At 41.1% G+C, this 22,032-nt stretch overlaps 1 long non-coding RNA gene across 1 annotated transcript in view; it reads left to right on the top strand.

Annotated features, from left to right (window-relative positions):
• Window positions 1–21,661, top strand: part of LOC129052891 (uncharacterized) — a 44,610-nt gene extending 22,949 nt beyond the window's left edge. Inside the window, exon 4 of the long non-coding RNA XR_008518020.1 lies at window positions 19,514–21,661. This is a non-coding gene — a long non-coding RNA (uncharacterized LOC129052891). The remainder of the gene's footprint in view (window positions 1–19,513) is intronic.
• The last annotated feature ends 371 nt before the right edge of the window (window positions 21,662–22,032 follow it).

Raw genomic sequence — 22,032 nt, 5'->3', positions numbered from 1 at the left:
TTTGCATAGAGGTGTTTGTAGTATTCTCTGATGGTGGTTTGTATTTCTGTGGTATCAGTGGTGTTATCCCCTTTATCATTTTTTATTGTATCTATTTGATTCTTCTCTTTTCTTCTTTACTGGTCTAGCTAGTGGTCCATCTATTTTGTTAATCTTTCCAAAAAACCAGCTCCTGGATTCATTGATTTTTTGAACAGTTTTTCATGTCTCTATCTCCTTCAGTTCTGCTCTGATCTTAGTTATTTCTTGTCTTCTGCTACCTTTTGAATTTGTTTGCGGTTGCTTCTCTAGTTCTTTTAATCGTGATGTTAGGGTGTCTATTTTAGATCTTTCTAGCTTTCTCTTGTGGGCATTTAGTGCTATAAATTTCCCTCTTAACACTGCTTTAGATGTGTTCCAGAGATTCTGGTATGTTGTCTCTTTGTTCTCATTGGTTTCAGAGAACTTGTTTATTTCTGCCTGAATTTCGTTATTTACCCAGTAGTCATTCAAGAACAGGCTGTTCAGTTTCCATGTAGTTCTGCGGTTTTGAGCGAATTTCTTAATCCTGAGTTCTAATTTGATTATACTGTGGTTTGAGAGACTGTTTGTTATGATTTCCATTCTTTTGCATTTGCTGAGGAGTGTGTTACTTCCAATTATGTGGCCAATTTTAGAATATGTGCTATGTGGCACAGAGAAGAATATATATTCTATTGATTTGGGGTGGAGAATTCTGTAGATGTCTATTGGGTCCTCTTGGTCCAGAGCTGAGTTCAAGTCCTGTATATCCTTGTTAATTTTCTGCCTTGTTGATCTGTCTAATATTGACAGTGGGGTGTTAAAATCTCCTACTATTATTGTGTGGGAGTCTAAGTCTTCTTGTAGGTCTCTACAAAGTTGCTTTATGAATCTGGGTGCTCCTGTGTTGGGTGCATATATATTTAGGATACTTACCTCTTCTTGTTGCGTTGATCCCTTTACCATTATGTAGTGCCCTTCTTTGTGTCTTTTGACCTTTGTTGGTTTAAAGTCTGTTTTATCAGAGATTAGGATTGCAACCCCTGCTCTTTTTTTGCTTTCCATTTGCATGGTAAATATTCCTCCATCCCTTTATTTTGAGCCTATGTGTGTCTTTGCATGTTAGATAGGTCTCCCGAATACAGCACACCAGTGGGTCTTAACTCTATCCAATTTGCCATCTGTGTCTTTTAATTGGGACATTTAGCCCATTTGCATTTAAGGTTAATATTGTTATGTGTGAATTTGATCCTGTCATCATGATGCCAGCTGGTTATTTTACATATTAGTTGATGTAGTTTCTTCACAGTGTCATTGGTTTTTATATTTTGGTGTGTTTTTGCAGTGGCTGGTACCAGTTTTTCCTTTCCATATTTAGTGTTTTCTTCAGGAGCTCTTGTAAGGCAGGCCTGGTGGTGACAAAATCCCCTAGCATTTGCTTGTCTGGAAAGGATTTTATTTCTCCTTCACTTATGAAGTTTAGTTTGGCTGAATATGAAACTCTTGGTCAAAAATTCTTTTCTTTAAGAATGTTGAATATTGGCCCCCACTCTCTTCTGGCTTGCAGGGTTTCTTGGAGGCTTTGTTCATTCCTTTTCTTTATTTTTTTTCTAATCTTGTCTTCACACTTTATTTCAGTAAGTTGATCTTCAGTCTCTGATATCCTTTCTTTGGCTTGATTGATTCAGCTATTGATACTTGTGTATGCTTCATGAAGTTCTCGTGCTGTGTTTTTTAGCTCTATCAGGTCATTTATGTTCCTCTCTAAATTGGTTATTCTAGTTAGCAGTTCCTGTAGCCTTTTATGAAGGTTCATAGCTTCCTTGCATTGGGTTAGAACATGCTCCTTTAGCTCAGAGGAATTTGTTATTACCCAGCTTCTGAAGCCTACTTCTGTCAATTCTTCAGTCTCATTCTCTGTCCAGTTTTTTGCCCCTGCTAGAGAGGAGTTGCGATCATTTGGAGGAGAAGAGGCCTTCTGGTTTTTTGGAATTTTCAGCATTTTTGCACTTGTTTTTCCTCATCTTTGTAGATTTATCTACCTTTGATCTTTGAGGCTGATGAACTTTGGATGGGGTTTTTGTGTGGCGGGTCCTTTATATTGATGTTGTTGCTTTCTGTTTGTTAGTTTTTCTCCTAACAGGCCCCTTTTCTGCAGGTCTGCTGCAGTTTGCTGGAGGTCCACTCCAGACCCTGTTCACCTGGGTATCACCAGTGGAGGCTGCAGAACAGCAAAGATTGCTGCCTGCTCCTTCCTCTGGAAGCTCCCTCCCAGAGCGGTACTGGCCTGATGCCAGCTGCAGCTCTCCTGTAGATGTCTGTTGACTCCTGTTGGGAGGTTTCTCCCAGTCAGGAGGCCCGGGGGCCAGGGGCCCACTTAAGGAGGAAGTCTGTCCCTTAGCAGAGCTGGTGCACTGTGCTGGCAGAAAGCCTCTTGTCAGGATTAGCTGCTCTCTTCAGAGCCAGCAGGCGGGAATGATTAAATCTGCGGAAGCTGCACCCACAGCCGCCCCTTCCCCCAGGTGCTCTGTCCGAGGGAGATGGGGGTTTTGTCTGTAAGCCCCTGACTGGAGCTGTTACTTTCCCCTCAGAGATGCCCTGCTCAGTGAGGAGGAATCTAGAGAAGCAGTCTGGCCACAGCCACTTTGCTGCGCCCATCCCAGACCTCACAGCCTCCTTAGCACTGTCAGGGGAAAACCTCCTACTAAAGCCTCAGTAATGGAGGACGCCTCTCCCCCCACCAAGCTCAATCGTCCCAGGCCAACTTCAGACTGCTGTGCTGGCAGCAAGAATTTCAAGCCGGTGGTTCTTAGCTTGCTAGCTTCCATGGGAGTGGGACCTGCTGAGCTAGACCACTTGGCTCCCTGGCTTCAGCCCACTTTCCAGGAGAGTGAACGGTTCTGTCTCGCTGGGGTTCCGGGCGCCACTGGGGTATGAAAAAATACTTCTGCAGCTAGCTCAGTGTCTGCCCAAACAGCTGCCCAGTTTTGTGCTTGAAACCCAGGGCCCCGGTAGTGTAGGGACACAAGGGAATCTCCTGATCTGCAGACTGCAAAAACCATGGGAAAAGTGTAGTAACTCAGCTGGGTAGCACAGTCCCTCACGGCTTTCCTTGGCTTGGGTAGGGAGGTCCCTGGCTCCTTGCACTTCCTGGGTAAAGAGATGCCCCACCCTGCTTCTGCTCACCCTCTGTGGGTTGGATCCACTGCCTAACCAGTCTCAATGAGATGAACTGGGTATCTCAGTTGGAAATTCAGAAATCACCTGCCTTCTGTGTTAGTCTTGCTGGGAGCTGCAGACCGGAACTGTTCCTATTTGGCCATCTGGGCCCCTCCCTCCTGTTATTATATTTTTATGATGAATTTAGAATGAACAAAATTTAATAATTCCCATAGGGAACTTTGGGACACCTGAGCATATGTCCTTGGATTTCATCTGAGAGAAACAGATTTAGGGGGAGCAGGGGACAGAGTAATCCAAGAAGGGGAAACAAAAGATGAGAAAGCCCTGGGAGTGGTGGTAAATCAATGACTGATTGACTCATTCTGTTGTAGGAAAATCTGGGTTCTTGTCACAGACCAGGAAAGATTAGGCTCGCAGACACATAGAAGGGAGGAAAAAATGGAATTTATGGGCAGAAAGGTAAAAAACGGGAAACAGGGACTCTCAGCAAAGTGAGAGTCCTGCTAGCAGGTTTCCTGCTTCACTGATTGAATCCCAGGTTACCACCCAGGAACAGGAGAGGCCAGGCTCCTCCCCGCTGCAAATGGCTTGAACTTTCCAAGGCTCCACCCTAGTGCGCACTTCTCCCAGTGCAAAGGCTGGCTGGAGGTTCTCCGGGGAGCCCCTTTTACTTGGCTGTCTCAATTCCTTTAATGTGAGTGGCATGAGCCTGGGTTTTTGTGGCTCTCTAATGAAAGAAGGTGACACCCAAAGACACAAGGATCTAAAGGAGAGAAGCAAGATGTGTGGAAAGGCAGTTCCATTGAGTCGGCCTGTAGCCATTTCCCCTTGCCAGTCCATCCCTCATCCTACATGCCTCAAGAGGCAGAGAGATTTTTCTTTGATTCTACGGAGTTGATTCCTGTGTGTTCAGGTCAAACCTGAAGGCATTCATCTCATATATCAGAGGGCCTCTCTGCCTCTCACAGTGGACTCACTTAGTTCTGCCTTCCGTTTGAGCTCTTGCAAAAACCTAACTCCTGCCTCAACTTTGTCCACTAAAGGTAGTTGTGCAAATGTGAGCCATGTGTGCCATTTTAAAGGACCCATATTAAAAAGGTAAAAAGAAACAGGTGAAATTGATTTTATTTTTTTATTTGATTTTAATAATATATTTTATTTAATCCAATATATCCATAATGTTATCAGTTCAACTTATAATCAATGTAACAATTATTAAGGAGATATTTGGTATTCTTTTTTCTCATACAAAGTGCTCAAAAAGCCGATGTGGACTTTATACTAACAACACATCTCAATTCAGACTGGCCACATTTTGAGTGCTCAGCGGCCACATGGAGCTAGTGGCTTTGTCATAGACGAACTTCTCCTATGGATGAAAGGCTGTTCCCTTCTTCTCTCACACAGTCCTTTCTTCCTCTCTGAGCTGAGGAAGAGAAAAGAAGAAAGAGAATATTTAATATTTACTGGGCACCAGCTACTCTTTGTTAGGTATCATAATAGGGGACTTCTCATGTTATCTCTTAGAAACCTCTTATCTTCTTCTTATTTATTTATTTATTTATTTGAGATGAAGTCTCGCTCTGTCACCCAGGCTGGAGTGCAGTGGTGCAATCTCAGCTCACTGCAACCTCTGCCTCCCAGGTTCAAGTGATTCTCCTGCCTCAGCCTGCCAAGTAGCTGGGATTACAGGCACGCACCACCACACCTGGCTAATTTTTGTATTTTTAGTAGAGACGGGGTTTCGTCATGTTGGCCAGGCTGGTCTCAAACTCCTGACCTCAAGTGATCCACCCTTCTCAGCCTCTCAAAGTGCTGGGATTACAGGCATGAGCCACAGCATCCAGCTTATCTTCCCATCTAGACCAATAGGCAAACGATTCCAAATTCCATATGTTTGGCTACATCAGTGGTAAATCCCAATAAACATTGGATCCTAGAGATCAAGGTCTTTGGGGCCTCAGTGAGGTAGAAGCAATGGGGGGCAGCCTGTTTTAGCCTTTAATTAGCAAAACTATGGTTTGGTTCCAGTAGTGTCTTGCCAGTCTCTTATGTCTGTATAAAATCACAAAGACCCAAGGAAGGCCAAAAGCCATAGCCTTTGACAGTTCAATGTAATTATCCTGGCAAGGATTGTGTGGCTATGAATTGTTTCCCACAGGTGGCTCTTGCATCCTGTCATACATCTGGCTATGTTTGGTTAAAATGTAAGACACTATGTATTTTATGTATAATATTAACTTTGCTTGGTGGTCATTATCTGTAGTTTCTTATGTTCTTAGCTATTCATTATTGTTATGACCAAGTGATTCATTTATTTTTTCATGCTGGTGAGTCTTCAACAAGCCTTCCACATTTTAGTTGTGTTCCATAATGGACTTCTCATTTTTCATGCAGTGATAGCCACCCTAGTTCAGAATCCTAGGGCTCTGGTGAAAACGCTCCAGGGATGGAGACATAGATAGTCAGGTGTCATTTCAGGAAGGCAAAAGCCATTTCATTGTTTAAGAGCTTTCCATTTTCCCCTTGGTTTCCTTGGTTACGCTCAATATTTTGGGTTAATGGATGCTTCTGCTAATATGCTGACCTTTTCAATCAATACATTTAGCTTCAGGCATTCTTGAAGTCAGTTCTCTATGCCGACTCTTCAGCAGCCTCTGCATTAGATTAGAACCTTCCTTCCCTCATCAATATACCAATTTTAGATGCCAACTTGCAAAGGCATTGCTTTATAAAACAATTACTTTAACCTTGGTGGCTTGAAATTTCACCAGACATTCCAAAATCTTCTAAAATTTAAAATGTCTATTCTTATAAAGCTACCTACAGGAAGATAATTTTTTAGGAAAACCTGGTCTGGGCTACACACCTATTCTTAAGACAAGCAAGATTTTTCATTATAGTCAAGATTGATTGACCCGTCTGTCGAACAGACTACTGTAGGATAAAGCCTTATAAATAAATGACTAGCATGGATTTTTATCTCACCACCACCTTTTATTTTAGTGTTTGAAATCATGAGTGCTAATAGTATAGTTTATCACGATAGAAGGATATTTTAGATTTCTAAGTTTTAAACCTTAAATTTTCTCAATGCACCATAAAATAGAGCAGTGTGGTTTGCATTGACTTAAGTAGAAATTGGGCATTTTTATTCTGGTGAAAAAGTGCCTGAGCTTGGAAACGGATGGTGGATATAGATCTTAGCACTACTGCTTATAGCGTGGAAGGTCTTGGATGAGCTACTTAAATTCAGAAACAATTCACTTAATCACTGAAACTAAAATTTTCACATCTGTAAAATGTTAACTTATTCTTAGCACTACATGAGAGGCCTGAAGAGTGTATCTTAGAGAGTATTAAAGAATTTAAATGCGAAATGTCTTTTAAAATATGCAGATTGAAACTTATTAGAACACCAGGTGGGTGGCCAGGCTTGGTGGCTCACACCTGTAATCTCAGCACTTTGGGAGGCTGAGGCAGGAGGGTTGCTTGAGGCCAGGAGTTCAAGACCAACCTGGCCAACATAGTGAGACCTTGTCTCTAAAATAAATAAATAAACACCAGGTGGAAATAATGGTGGTGAATAAAGCACACTAGTTGTCATTACCACATTTCTAAGTAGGGACCAATGCAATTGCCCCTACGTAGTAATATGCATTACATTGCACATGTCTACTAAGTTCTTGTGTCCAGTTTCCCAGGAAATGCAAAAGATACAGGTGAGATGAGAAAGTAATGACCTTATGAAGACTTGTGAGTTTTTAAAAAACACTGAAAGGATTTGTATAAGAAATGAGAGATCCTCAAGTTTTAAAGGTTGATGGCAATATAGAGTGGGAAGAGCAAGTCTGGGCCCAGTCATGGAGACACTAGAGAACTAGGAAGACAGAATGAAGAAAGAGAGCTATTTCTTCAAATTATTTGTAAGGAAGGAAAAGAGAAGATGTCCAGGTAGTAGGACTAGGATGAGGTAGTGAAGCAAAACTGAGTCTCTGAACTCTATCTGACTAGGGACTTGATTTTTCCAGAAAGTGGGGTAATGCTGAATGTACACTTGGATACCTAACATTCTAAGCTAGGTTTTGGGGGCTGTTATCAGCTAATATTTGTATAGTGTTTTTCACCTCACCAATCATGTCAAGTAGGCATTGCCTATCCATTTTATAAATTTTACATCCATTTTATAAATGAATAAACAATGGACTCAAAGATGGTAGTGACTTTAATGTCACTCTGGCTGAGACTGCTTGTTGCCTACCTAATATTCACTTTTCGTTACATCTTTAGTCAATGAGTCCTGATAGTTTTCAGGATGGCAGCCTAACTAAAAGAGTATATTTCCCAGCTAAGCATGGCATTATAACTGAATTCTGTCCAATCTGAAAGCTATTGGATGTCACTTCCAGAAAGACTCCTTAGAAAGGAATAGGACGTGCCTCTTTTTGCCTTACCCCTTTTACCTTCCTGTCCCCTGGAATGTAGATGTGATGGCTGCAGCCAGAGTAGCCATATTGTGACACTGAGGATGCAAACCATGTACGTATGAGAATGGTGAAACAGATAGAAGGACTCTGACTGCCCAGTGACTTTTTTAAGGTACTACAGCGGCCTGGACTGACCACCTCTGGCCTTTTTTTTGCCTAGAGCGAGACTCTGGGCAACAGAGTCTCGCTCTGTTGCCCAGGAAGCTAGAGTGCAGTGGCATGATCTTGGCTCACCACAACCTCTGCCTCCAAGGTTCAAGCAATTCTCCTGCCTCAGCCTCCTGAGTAGCTGGGATTACAGGTGTGTGCCACCATGCCAGGATAATTTTTTTTTGTATTTTTAGTAGAGGCGGGGTTTCACCATGTTGGCCAGGCTGGTCTCGAACTTCTGGCCTCAAGTGATCCGCCTGCCTCAGCCTTCCAAAGTCCTGGGATTACGGGTGTGAGTCACCATGCCTGGCCTCACCTCTGGACTTTTTAATAATCCCTGGAGGCTATCAGAGTTTATTAAAACACCCAGAGGTTATGATTAGACCAAATGCAGTTGGTCTAATCATAACCAACATAGTCACATAGCTAGGACTTGTAGAGCTTGGACTTTAAGACATCTAACTTTTGCTATTTCCACTCTGGTCATGCACCCAGGCAGGTCATTTAAAGACAATATTTAAGTGGAAGAATAATCAAGATGTAAAACCACTCAAATAGTTTCGTAAATACTTTTTGGGGAGCATAAAATTACTGGTCTTATAGAAGCCCTGTGTAGAAAATTGTTTATTGTTCAGTTCTCGCTTTAGAAGTTTAAAACACATTTAGGTTTTCTCTTCTCTGGTTCATTTCGATGACTTTCCCTCCTTATCTGACTGTTAGTCTTGTTGGAATCTGGTCATGTGGTTGCTTTGTCTGGATTATGAGAAATATAAGAATGCGCGAAGCCAATGTAGTCTTCTCACCCAGCCGACTAACACATGACTCATGCATTCCAGTAAAAGTGGAGCAGGCCTGGCCACCAAAACCTGACCCCTGAGTCATTTCAATCAACTGCGAATGCCCAGGCAGCTGCATGCATTTGCTCAAACATTCTTTGGAAGGCATATGCTAATCCTTTCTTCCTAGATATAAATATTAACTCATCCATGCCTATAGTACTTGTGGTCTCTGAACCCTACTTTTGGAATGCAGTTGGGGATATCAAGTTTGCAGGCTTGAGACACTGCCAGGTGACAGTTTGCTTCATTTTTCCATGGCCTTATTTAATCCTTTATTACTTTTTTTTTGGTAGCACTTGGCATTCATTTATGCACCCCTGGATGAGCAAAGTTCTTGGGCAGTTAACCTGAGTGACAAGGCACAAATCAATGGTCACTTCTTCCTTTCACAATAGGAAATTCTTGACTTAACCCTACTAGTTTCTTTCCAGCAGGGATGCAAGAGGTTACTGAGAACAGCGTCGATAACCTTGCATGATGTGCTATTTCTTTTTTCTTCTGATTAGGCTGTTTGCCCCCCTCATCATACCCTCACAAAATCATCCTCATAGTTGTGTCATTAACCCTTTAACTGATTTCAACACACTTCCAGGAAGATTCAGTGGGTGTTTCAATCTACCATTTTGCAAGAGCGTCTCTTCTTACCTATCCATAAGCATAACTAATCTCTTTCATATCAATCTGTACTAATAGTACATTTGTAGCTCGTGGAATCTAATAAGGATTATGTAAATTTCTGCCTATTGATTTTTTTAGGTCCTCCAAACTAGATAAAAGGAAAGACTTTTATTTTCTGATGTCCCATTTAATAATTCAGTCTTCTTTTTCTGCAACTTAAACTCTATATCTATTATAATCTCTGCTTCATATAATAGCTGTTCTCATAGATACTTCAAAATTTTTTTCAGAAGGTCAAACAAGAGCTTCCTGCAAGATATAAAGGTGAGAGAACATTTAAACAGGCATCTCCAGTCATCGATAAGTTACTTGCTTCCTTGAAAATTCCAATTATCTTTGTGTACATGTTTTAAATTGCAGACATTGTATTGGATAGAGATATCAGATTCACTGGGAAAGAGAGTGAGGGGCTAAATTTATTTTAGCTGAGATTTCTGCCACGGGCTCTTCAAGTTGAGCACCTTCTCTCACTGGGTAGAGAGGCTAATTTAGCTTCATAAATGATGATTTTCACAACACAAATGCAATGTACCATGAATTTCACTAGTTTAGAAAGCCAGATATTATGTACCTTGTGTTTTAAAAGTTCCAAGAAAAGAAACCATTAACCATCTTACTTTTATCAATAAAAATAATTAAATTGAAAATAAAATGAAATTTTCTGAGTAAATCAGTTGTAATAATTGCTCTGTGATTTATGAAATATGAGTGGGCTGTTGAGAAATACACTCTCTGGTTGATGGACCATATATTATGCTAGCTGTTCCTTAAGGCTGCTCTTCTGAAAGCAAATCTATTTGCTGAAAGAAGTGGACTGAAATGGGAAACAAATTGTGCATTAGAAGGCACTAGAATTATGAATGTCAGTCTGGAATGGAAAACATATAATTCAGAAACATGCTTATTAGGAGAATAGACAAAGCATGAGGTCATAGGAAGGAAGGGCAGAGATGGGGAATAAATGATTAATAAAAAGCTTCTGAATGCTCTGTGGAACAACTCCAAATCCTTTCATAGATCAGTTTTACACTGCCTTAACTTTCCAGTGGGGGCGTGGGGAGGCCCATGGGCATTTTAGAAAATTATAAAGTTTGCATTCATTTTTTCATGATTAGTATTTTCCCTTATTCTTCATTGCCTCTTCCTGAACATTCTCTATGGTATTATTAGAACTCTTATTAAAAACAAAAAACCCTCTTTCCAGCTCATGCCATTTCATCCCTGTCCCACCTTCTGTCTCTCCTACTGACCTCCTGGTAACTCACCATCATTGATGGAAGACTTTTGCACCTTACTCACAGTCTTCCTTCCCACCCCAAAACATGTTGTCATCTTGGGTAGCTTCAACATAGTAATTAGCTATACTATTTTGGGGACTACCACTGAGGCAGGAGAATAGGGCCTGAAGGCAGGGAACCTAAGGACTTCCTAGAACTAAATCAAATGGAAACACTTCAGCTATGACAGGAAATAGCCTCTTCATTTACATAGGGCATACAATGAGTAAATGACTGATATGGTTTGGCTGTGTCCCCACCCAAATCTCAACTTGAGTTGTATCTTCCAGAATTCCCACATGTTGTGAGAGTGACCCAGGGAGAGGTAATTGAATCATGGGGGCTCATGTTTTCCATGCTATTCTTGGGATAGTGAATAAGTTTCAGGAAATCTGATGGGTTTATCAGGGGTTTCTGCTTTTGCTTCTTCCTCATTTTTCTCTTGCCGCAGCTATGTAAGAAGTGCCTTTCGCCTCCCGTCATGATTCTGAGGCCTCCCCAGCCATGTGGAACTGTAAGTCCATTTAAACCTCTTTTTCTTCCCAGTTTTGGGTGTGTCTTTATCAGCAGCGTGAAAACGAACTAATACAATGACTTTGTAACTTTACTTCATCCTCTTCATTTACATACGATGTACACCAAGTAAATAACTTTGTAACTTCACTTTAGTTTCTTCATTTACATAGGGCGTACACCAAATAACCAATGGAAACCTCTAGAGGGTATTTAAACCCCAGAAAATTCTGTAACTGGGCTCTTGAGCTGCTTGCTCAAGCTGCTCCCACCCTGTGGAGTGTGCTTTGCTTTTCGATAAATCTCTGCTTTTGTTGCTTCATTCTTTCCTTGCTTTGTGTGTTTTGTCCAATTCTTTGTTCAAAACGCCAAGAACCTGGACACCCTCCACCAGTAACACCATCTGATATTTACCCTCCTTCTAACTTCCTTCTGAAAAACTACCTCTTCCCCGACTCTTGTTTCCTTACTGTAACTTGCAGCATTTATCACTGTTGCAGTCTCACATCTATTTCATGTTACTTGATTTTCTGGCTTCCCTGTCAGAGTGTCAAGTAAGCTTTATAGAGGAGGACACCTATTTGTTTTTTCACCATTTTTTCCCCAACCCTGATTACCATGCCTGGCACATAGTGAGTGCTCAATAAATACTTATTGATTGAATGAGTGCATCCTTCATCACAAAGCATGATGCTTACATAGAGAAGTCTCGACAATCCAGACTGATTGGGGAAAAAGCCTGTCAAATGATATAGAACAGATGAGAATTTTAATTTTAAAATAAGCAATTTATGATTATAAACATTCAAGTACCTTCAGTGTATGACAGGTCAAGTCTTGGGCAAAATGGTGAGGCAGACATCAATCTCCCTTTTTTGTTTTCTTCACACTTTTCCTCCTCTTCAAGGACTTGGAGTCTTGTCATTTTTCTAGTCTATCAAAACCTGCAGGGTGTGACAAGAGTTGCTGAAACCTCAGTATGCACTTCACTCAAGGTCTTCCATCTTGCTTGGCCATTTCCATTTATGTCTTTCTTGTTCAGAAAGGGAAAATTTTAAGACCTATGGAGAAGTTCATGTGGAGAAGAACTGAGGCCTCAGGCCACCAGACATGTGTAAGTCATTTTGGAAGAGCAATGGTAGCTATCTACTCTGGGTTTGTGTATTAGTCCTGTGTTTCTGATGCTTTCACGTTTTCGAGCCTTGCTGACCCTGGAGGGACAGCCCCTCACAGGTCTAGTCAATTCCTAGAGATAGTGAAGGGCTCACTTGCAAGTGTGTCTTTCTAGATACAAACCAACCAATCCAAAGCCCATACCCTCAACCACTTCCTTTATTGAACTCTTACACTCCACGTGGTCCTGAGTGGCATGGCGTCTCCATCTTCTTCGGAAGTGTAACCAACCATCTTTTCAATGGCAATCAGATCTGTTGGCCTCACCATATTTGAATAATAATAAACCTACATTTGAAAACAGCATGCCAACTAGAATGTTTAGGTAAGCATGACTTAATTGAGGGTGAACTAATCAAGTTCTGTAGGAACACAAAGAAGAGCCATGTACATTTGTCTTTGAGTTGGGAGGCTTATGGCCAAACTACAGGATAACTGAGGAGTCTGTGGAAATCACCACATCATCCCCACAATCATCTTGAATCCCTTTGCTTTGAGATGAAGATGTGAGTAGGATTTCATGGAGAAGAAGTGAAGTATCTGAGGGATTCCCAGAGAACAACCAGGGGCAAGGCCAAGGGTGGATTTGTGAGAGAAAGATCCTCAGACACTCCTTCAATTTCTACTAGCACCTCTCAAGCCACCCACTTATCTAACACTCTTCAATATGCACAATTGGCATTATCCTTTAAAAAAATAAATTATTTCATTTTGAAACAAACAGAAACTTACAGAAGGGTTGAAAGAAGAATACAGAATTGTTTTTCCCTGAACCAGTTCCCAATCTGATGCTCCAACCCTCCTGAATCCTATAAAAAAGAACATTTTCCTACACAACCACAATACAACCATCCAAGTCAGGAAATTAGCATTGATACATTAAGACCCTGCAATCTGCAGATGCCAACTAAGCTTTGACGACTATCCCAGTAACGCCATTTATCACAAAAGGATCAGTGCAGAGTCACATGCGGAACTTGGTTGTCATATCTTTTCCATCTCCCTCAGCTGAAACACTTCCTCAGTCATACTCTGAATTCCATGGATTGGACACTTTTGAAGATTAGAGGGCAGTTATTTTATTGAATGCCTCTTGATTCAGGTTTGTCTGAGTTTTCTCAGGATTAGATTCAGGTGGGCATTTTCTTAGTCATAGGGAATGTGAGCATAAAAACACCTCCAGCAGCCTTTTCTATTTTTAATGACCTGTAGCAAACAAGTGTGTGTTTGTTGGGCAAAATGAGTCCCTGGGAGGTGATTGTTTTCAGAATGAGGTGAAGTGTATACGTGTTTACATGTGTATACAGTGGATAAGTGTACATAAATGAGTGTGCATGTATCCACTCCAGCAGTAGTCAATGAAGGAGCCTATTCAGGACTCAATACCGCTGGAGTTGATTATTTAGAGCTTGAAGATTCCTCACTAAGCCTATATCTAGTATTCTGCTAGTTGACACGAAGGGATGTGAAGAATATTTTATTGGCAAAATGAGTGGTGGTCATGAAAAGCAGTTGGTTGGGGATAATGTTCAAAATGCACCACTCTTTATGTCTAATGGTTTATTTATCTTAATTTTTTTTTTTTGAGACGGAATCTTGCTCTGTTGCCCAGGCGGGAGTGCAGTGGCGTGATCTTGGCTCACTGCAACCTCCGCCTCCCAGGTTCAAGCGATTCTCGTGCCTCAGCCTCCCGAGTAGCTGGGATTACAGGCACGTGCCTCTACCGCCTGGCTAATTTTTGTATTTTTAGTAGAGATGGGGTTTTGCCATTTTGGCCAGGTTGATCTCAAACTCCTGATCTCAGGTGATCCGCCCGCCTCAACCTCCCAAAGTGCTGGGATTACAAGCATGAGCCACCACACCCGAACCCAACATTTTATTTTTATTTTTTTAATTTTTACCTTTTTTTTTTTTTTGAGATGGAGTCTCTCCCTGTTGCCCAGGCTGGAGCACAGTGGCGTGATATCCTCTTACTGCAACCTCCGCCTCCTGGTTCAAGCGATTCTCCCACCTCAGCCTCCCGAGTAGCTGGGACTACAGGTGCCCGCCACCACAATTGGCTAATTTTTTTTTTTTTTTTTGGTATTTTTAGTAGAAATGGGGTTTCACCATATTGGCCAGGCTCGTCTCCAACTCCTGACCTGAAGTGATCTGCCTGTCTCAGCCTTCCAAAGTGCTGGGATTACAGGCGTGAGCCACTGCACTCAGCCAAACAGTTTAAAACAATATGTGTAGTTCTTGAGGTCTTGAGATACAATGTCCCATGGCTCTCCTCTTCTCAACAGCCCCTGACTATCACTTGAGTCTATCCAGTCCTGCTGCCCAAATATCTTTGTATTCATTTCAGAGTAAGCCTCTCACATAAGGTGCTAGTCGGTGTGTTCTGGGGGAGTGGGCAAACCCTGTACTATGGAACAATGTGATGGTTTTGTGTGCCTTCTTGCTAATAAGTATTTATAGGTTTGGCAGAACTTGGTCTGCCATGGTAAGAAGACTCTTCAGTAGTGACGTTGGAGTAAGAAAACTGATAGCTCACACTACCAGGCATAAGTTAAATGACACTACAAGGAAACATGCAGATAAATCCATTATGTAGAACAAGGCAGTTGAAATGGACTCTTTAGATAGTTGATGTCATGAAAGGAAAAGTGGGGAGGAGTGCTATGGATCAAAACTAAAGGAACATAATGTCCAATGTTTCTATGAACCATGATTAGATTCTAGTTGAAAAAATAGCTATGAAATCCAAAATATTAGGTAATTAAAAAAAATACGGCCGGGTGCGGTGGCTCACGCCTGTAATCCCAGCACTTTGGGAGGCCGAGGCAGGTGGATCATTTGAGGTCAGGAGTTCGAGACCAGCCTAGCCAACATGGTGAAACCCCGTCTCTACTAAAAATACAAAAATTAGCTGGGTGGTAGTGGTGTGGACCTGTAATCCCAGCTACTTGGGAGGCTGAGGCAGGAGAATCGCTTGATCCTGGGAGGCGGAGGTTGCTGTGAGCCGTGTTCATACCACTGCACTCCAGTCTGGGCAACAGAGTGAGACCTTGTCTCAAAAACGAAAAACAAATAAACAAAAAAAACCAAAAAGCTTTTATTTTGATATAATTTTACTTACAGAAAAGTTGCAAGAATAATACAAACAGTGACCATATAAACTCCACTCATAATTTCCAAGTGTTAACATTTTGCCACATTTACTTTTTCCTTCTCTCTCTCACACACATATCTACATGCACACACATACACACAAAACATGTACATTTATATATTTAATTTTTTCCTGAACCATTTTGAAGTCCACTGCAGGCATGATGCTTCTTTCCTTCAGTGATAATTTCTAAGAAATAAGGACATTCTCTTACATAACCACACTAATAATCATTAAAATCAGGCAATTTCCATGGACACTATACTGTTATCTAATCTATAGACCTTTTTCAAATTTTGCTAATTGTCCCAATAATGTCCTTTACAGCAAAAGAAAATTTCAGATCTTATAAAGCATTCAGTTGTCTTGTGTCTATAATCTCATTTAATCCTAAATACTTTCTTAGTCCTTCTTAGCCTTTCACAACATTGACATTTGTAATACAGATTAGTTACTCTGTATAATGTTCTTTAGTTTGAGTTTGTCTACTTTCCCATGATTAGACTCAGGTTATGCATTTTTTTTTGGCAGGAATAGCACAGAAATCATGTGTACTCAGTACATCATATTGTGGATCACATTTATGTCAGTTTGTCCCATTTCTGGTGATGCTGAATTCGATCACTTGATTAAGACCTTGTATGACAAATTTCTCTACTATAAAGTTACTTACTATTTTCCCCTTTGTAATTAATGAACATCTTGTGAGGAAAAACTTTGAGACTCTGTAAATATCCTTTTACTCCTGGTGCTAGGCAGAATGGCCTCCCAAAGATGGCCATGTCCTAATCCTGGAATCTGTGAATATGTTACATGGCAAAGAGTTGAATAAAAGTTACAGACGGAATTAAGGTTGCTAATCAGCTGAGAGAAAGATTATGCTGGTGGGCCCAAGGTAATCACAAGGGTCCTTAAAAGTTCAAGAGCCAGGCAAATGAATCAGAATCAGAGAAGGAGTTATAATGACAGAAGCAAAATCAGTATTATGCAAAGTGAGAAGGACTTGACCCATCATTTGCTGGCTGTGAAGACAGAAGAAGGGGATTATGAGCCAAGAAACATGGGTGGCCTTTGTTTTAAAATGTGGATCTCATTATTATTCAGATACAGTGAGGCCAACAGACCAGATTATTTCCATTGAAAAAATGCTTTGTTATACTCGCAGATCCCAAGAGTAGGGACATGCCAAATTATGGGGGCTACATGAGGAAGCACTGGGCTTGGTGTTTTAGTTCGTCCTCACACTGCTATAAAGAAATACCTCAGGGGCTGGGCATGGTGGCTCACGCCCTGTAATCCCAGCACTTTGGGAGGCTGAGGCAGTTGGATCACAAGGTCAGGAGTTCGAGACGAGCCTGGCCAACATGGTGAAATCCCGTCTCTACTAAAAATACAAAAATTAGCTGGGTGGTAGTGGCGCAGACCTGTAATCCCAGCTACTTGGGAGGCTGAGGCCGGAGAATCGCTTGAAACCAGAAGATGGAGGTTGCAATGAGCTGAGATCAGGCCACTGCACTCCAGCCTGGGTGAAAGAGCGAAACTCCATCTCAAAAAAAAAAAAAAAAAAAAAAAAAAAAAGAAATACCTCAGGCTGGGTAATTCGTAAAGAAAAGAGGTTTAATTAGTTCACGGTTTTGCAGGCTGTTATAGGAAGCATGATGCTGTATCTGCTCAGCTTCTGGGGAGGCCTCAGGAAACTTACAATCATGATGGAAACGGGGAGCAGGCATGTCACATGGCCAGAGCAGGAGCAAGAGAGTGAGGGAGGAGGTGCTACACACTTTTAAACAACCAGACCTAACAAGAACTCACTATCATGAGGACAATACCAAGGGGGGATGGCGCTAAGCCATTAATGAGAAAACTGCCTCATCCAATCACCTCCCACCAGGCCCCAACTCCAACACTGAGTATTACATTTCAGTATGAGACTTGGGCAGGGACACACATCCAGACTATTATCAGTTGGTCAGGAGGCAGAGAGTGCAAGGTGAAAATGTGGGCAAGAGCCTTTATTGTGGTTTCCATTGGAAGAAATGGGTGAGGCAGGGTAAGCAGGTTTAGATCAGCTAGTTTGAATAATTTCAGTGGACTCTGAGGTGTAAGGGCTGTCTCTAGTGTCTGGTACCTGGCCTGGGTGATTAAGGCAGGGTAGTGGTGGCCCAGAGTGTCAGAGCTCAATAGAGGAGGCGGTTGTGGGTGTAGGCTTTGGATTAGTTGGTTTGCATTAGAAAGGCACACTTGCAGTCAAGTCCGCTACTATCTCTAGGGATTAGCTAGCCCTTGGAAGAGCTCCAGGGTCACCAAGGCCCCAAGATGTCAAAGCATTAAAAATAGAGAAAATAAAAATACGCTATTAATACACCTCTAGATGTTGGAAATGGCAAGGAAAGGGCTTCTTCCCCAGAGTCTTCAGAAAGGAATGCAGCCCTGCTAACATGGTGGCGTTAGCCTGGGGAGACTTGCATTGGATTTCTAACCTACAGAATTGTGAGATAATAAATCTGCACTGTTTTAGCCACAAAATTTGTGGTAAGTTGTCACAGCAGTAGTAGGAAACTAATACAATATACTCCTCAAGCTTCCACCCACTAATTTTAGTATCCATTGATGATTCTTGCCTAAATTGATTTTTATCATGACTGTAATTTTTCTTATCCCATTGCTCCTTCTATTTAATAGGTGGTTTTCTATTACAAGGACAATAGTTTTTCCCCTTGCCTCCCCACCATTTATTTATATAAATATGGACACACAGGTCCTTCTTTCGTTCAATGGGCTATACTCCTTTATTGTCATTATTCATTCTGATGCTCAAATTTTTCCTAATTTCATCAGTAGGAGCACCCTTAAGCTGGCTTCTGTGTCTTTTTGACTTCTCAGCTGGAAAATTTGCATGTGAAGGCCATGTAATGGGATTATTATTAATCTTCTTAAATATGACAACAGTATTAAGGTTATATAGGAGAATGTCCCCTTTCCTTGGGAGATATATTTAGGGGTGAAGAGTGATGATATTATTTGCAACTTACTTTCAAATGAGTCAGCACCTCCAAAAAGGCGACGTTTTTATATGCTTTGTGCATCTATGTCTCTGTGTATGTGTGTGTGTGTATGTGTGTGTGTCTGTGCAGAGAGAGAGAATTAGCAAATTTGACAAAATGTCAAAATGATCAAATCTAGGTGGAGGATAACCAAGTGTTTATTGTGTTATGCTTTCAATTTTTCTGCACGCTTAAAATTTTTTACAATAGAATTTAGGGGAAAATGCAAACAAAGAAAAATAGCCTTAAAAAACAGCTGATTCATTGTTCTCAGAACATAGTTGTGCATATAGCATACACTTCATGATCTTTCCCTTAGGTCCAGGGTACAAAAAAGATAATTTTTTTAATGAACATTTTAAAGTGTCAGCTTAAATCTGGCCTCTGTGATTTAATTAAATGGAAAGTTTGCCCATAAAGTGCCTGAAAGCAATGACCTCATTAAAGTATGTAAACACTGTTCCTCAGATCTCGTTTACACTTTTTTATTTGTTCTTATGGACAAAGTTATTTTATAATCCAATCCCTGTCTAAGTCACCGTAAGTTTTAGATTAGCAATGACCCATAAAGGGAGTTTTAATATGTAGTTTATAGAAATCCACATTCCAATGAAAAATCTAACCAAAGGGGAATGAAAATGCAATGCAAAGCTTATTAAACTATTTGAAGTTTCTTCTGCCTAATTTTTCAGAGCTTTTTATACATGACTAGACTCATACATTTATAATCATTGAAGTTTGGCAGGTACAGAGAGCGGATATGAAGTGTTGCAAGAAAACTGATGAAGGAACCACCCAGACAGCTGCCCTGTGGTAGCTTTAAAATAGGTCGACAAATTCTTTGAAACTTTTCCCCTTCAAGGGTGGAGACTCATTCTCTTCCACTTGAGCATGGGCTAGACTTAGTGACTCACTTCTAACTAATAGAATATGGCAGCAGTGGTGGTGTGTGGCTTCTGAGACTAGATGGTGTCAGCATGGCAACTTCGTCTTTGCTGTCTCTCTTATATCACAGCTGCCATGCCATGAAGACACTCAAGCAGCCCTATGAAAAGGTCCACTTGGGGAGGAACTGAGACCTCTTGCCAACAACCATGTGAGTAACCCGTCTTGGAAGAAGATCCACCAACCCCAGTCAAGCCTTCAGATGACTGTCGCTCCAGCCGACATCTTGACTGCAACCTCATGACAGACTCTGTGCCAGAACCACCCAGCTAAGCTGCTCCTGAATTCTTGACCCCCAGAAACTGAGATAATGAATGTTTATTATTTTGAGCCACAATATTTTTGGGTAATTTGTTGGAAGGCAATAGATAACTAATACAGGCTCTCATAATGTCATTTATTTGGGTCCAGTCAGCATGCTTTAGGATCTGGGAGTTTTTTTCCTTCATCCATAATCTAACAGCAATATAAGAAATACAAGAAAAAGACACTAAAGAGACTTCCTTGGATTCTCCTGGTATTGGTGGATGTAACATTTGACTCTTTACTTCTTCCCTGCTGAGTCTGAAGGGCTTTTGCTTGAAGTAATTTGCCATTTTGGAGGAGAAGCACTATTTGGCTAGTGTGTGTTTTAGTGGCAGAAAGTCCCTTAGGAAATGAATAAACCCAGAGTCTCCAACTCACTTAATAAAGGATTGCATTTAATCCTGCAACAATCCTGTGATGTAGGCACACTTGCCTGATTTTAAGGCTCAGGGAATTGAAGTATTATGTGTCAGGGATATACACAAATGTGGGGGAATATGAAAGGTCTTGGAGGCTGTCTTCATAAATATCCAGTTACTTCTGCGGCATGGAAGAGAGGAAAAAAGAAAGGCATTAAGAAGGGAACAGATATAATGTACTGAGTATGGGGAGAAAGGTACTCTCTTTGCTCCCAAATGAGAGAATTATTTCCTGAAAGGCCAGTTGAAGGTCTAATCAAGTTGACATGGTCCTCAATCCCCAATTCCCTGGAGGCCTTGGAAACCCAGCCAGCCTAGGCCTGAACAATGAGCCTCCACATGGCTACTTTCCTTTGATCTTCTGCTTCCTTTGAACAAAGTAGCAGAAGGTCTTGAAGGGCAAAAGTGGCCAATTTCTAGGTTTTCAAAGACTCTGGGAGCTGGTGAATGAAAAGGGATGTTTGTAGCTTTATATTGTGTCAGGAATTTGATACCCACTATCTGGGGATGTTATATGACATGGTTGAACCTGAACAGACACTGCAGACATGGCGGTCTGTTGTCAGTCCTACAGCAAAAGGGCATTCACTATTCTGGCCAGGTTTTGAAAAGGAAAGTACCAGCGATTTGAAGTCAAACAGATTCTTGTCACTCCCTTAGTCCTGGTTCTGCTACTAACTGGCTGTGTCCCTTCACTATGAATCTTGGTCTTTTTATTCACAAATGTAGATAAAGTGTTTTCTCTGGTTTTTTTTAGCTCTGACATTTTAGGATGACATGATTCCTCTAGGAAGCTCCGAAAGGCTCCAGTTCCGTAAAGTAAATGAATCCTACTTGTTTTATCTGTACCTTGTCAGAGGCGTTTGAACCAGAGTGACTCCATCCTGAATAGGGGCTGGGTAAAATGAGGCTAAGACCTGTTGAGCTGCATTCCCAGCAGGTTAGGCGTTCTAAGTCACAGGATGAGATAGGAAGTCAGCACAAGATACAGGTCATAAAGACCCTGCTAATAAAACAGGATGTGGTAAAGCAGCTGGCCAAAACCCACCAAAACCAAGATGGCAATGAAAGTGACTTCTGGTCATCCTCACTGCTCATTATACGCTAATTATAATGTATTAGCATGCTAAAAGACACTCCCACCAGTGCCATGACAGTTTACAAATGCCATGGCAATGTCAGGAAGTTACCCTATATATAATATATAGTTACCCTACGTATGTAATAATTGTTATTATCAAAAATTCCCTTCTGATTAATGTTGTGGTAGATTTCATAGTCTTTAAAAAATATAGTGAAGTCCATATTTAAGGGAAACTGAGTAACTCTGAGTAGGGCATTTTGGAAATAATTTCTCTTTGAAAGCAGATTGGACAGACTGAGCACTAACAGAGTGTTGGAAAAAGGAGTATCTTTTCTGTGACTTAGTTATTAATTTAATGAGAAGTCAAAACAGATATAGGGAATACTTACTTTTAACTTCCCCAAAGTGACAAAAAATAAACCACCATTTAAGGGGAAAAAACGTTGGTGGCTTTTCCCCAGACAATCCTAATGTTTGTCTTCATTTTAGTTTATGTGTTCCTAGTAAAAATGGCAGAAACACTGAGCTAGGCTTCTGTGGCTATTTAAAATGCAGCATGCTATGAACTTTCTATGATGACGGACGTGTTCTGTATCTGTGCATTCCAGTACAGTAGTCCCTAGCCACATTTGGTTATGTACTTGAAGTGTGGCTAGTGTGATCCAAAAACTGATTTTTAATTTTACTTAATATTAATTAATATATATTGAAATTCAAATAGCCACACGTGTTTAGTGGCTACTGTATTGGATAATACTAGCCTAAAGCCTTGATATGCTG

The sequence above is a fragment of the Pongo abelii genome, chromosome X, assembly GCF_028885655.2.
Source record: "Pongo abelii isolate AG06213 chromosome X, NHGRI_mPonAbe1-v2.0_pri, whole genome shotgun sequence".
Lineage (NCBI taxonomy): Eukaryota > Metazoa > Chordata > Mammalia > Primates > Hominidae > Pongo > Pongo abelii.
The sequence above is the reverse complement of the archived record's forward strand: the minus strand, read 5'-3'. Positions and strand labels throughout refer to the sequence as shown.